Here is a 967-nt window from a genome sequence, read left to right on the forward strand (position 1 = left end):
TTTATTTTTTTTTATTTTTTTTTACTAACTAAAAAAGTTCCGGAGCTAATCCCATACATTCTCTCAGACCCGAGAGCAGAACATGTAATATGATCTCATCTCAAACGCTACGCAAATTAGTGACCTCTTATCTTTGCTAGAAATTTTTACCAATTGAGCTATTAACACCTGGTTTACACTATCTTGTTAAGAAAGTTAAACTTATTAAATTGCTAATATTAACATCTTTTCTTGTGTTTTCGACTCTTCGTGGATTAATAATCACTTTATTCGGTCCTATGTGTGTGCTATATTTGACGAAAACTTTGTTTTCAATTGCTAAATTACTGAAAAAAGAAACCATACGTTGAGATATTGACGAATAAGTTTTGTATATAGCAACTAGCAAGACATCTACATAGACTCTAATTGAAGAAGAGAATGAATGTACAGAAACACCCAAAAATTTTAAAACTAATTTTATCATATATAACGGAACATATATCATAATTTATCAATTATATAAGATGTCGACAAATTAAAAGAATAACAAATATTAGAATTTAGTTTTACTCATAAAAAGTTGACAAAAAAAATGTTTTACTCATAAAAAAATAAAAATAAAGACTAATACACTCACGTTAGTCAAATCTTAATCTAAACCAAAGTGTTTATTAATGAAAACAAAAGATTTTGCTGTAGGCTTTTTCAATAAATGTCGCTGACCACACATGTGTTGGGGGGGGGCCTTTAATAATTCGGCCCAATACAAACTTAACGTGACGACAGTTCACCAATGCCCACGTGTACACTCAGATTAGGGTTTTTTCTCACATCATCTCTTACGTACACATATAAAAGGCCGCCGCTCAATCTTCTTTTTCAGGTTCCTCCAGATCTGGGAATCCAGCTCGGCTGCCCTTATCATGTATTTTCACACTTCTCTTTCTCCTAATCATTATGGATCTGTGTGAGAATCGTTTCTGAA

Source organism: Capsella rubella, unplaced genomic scaffold (genome assembly GCF_000375325.1).
Source record: "Capsella rubella cultivar Monte Gargano unplaced genomic scaffold, Caprub1_0 scaffold_8, whole genome shotgun sequence".
NCBI lineage: Eukaryota > Viridiplantae > Streptophyta > Magnoliopsida > Brassicales > Brassicaceae > Capsella > Capsella rubella.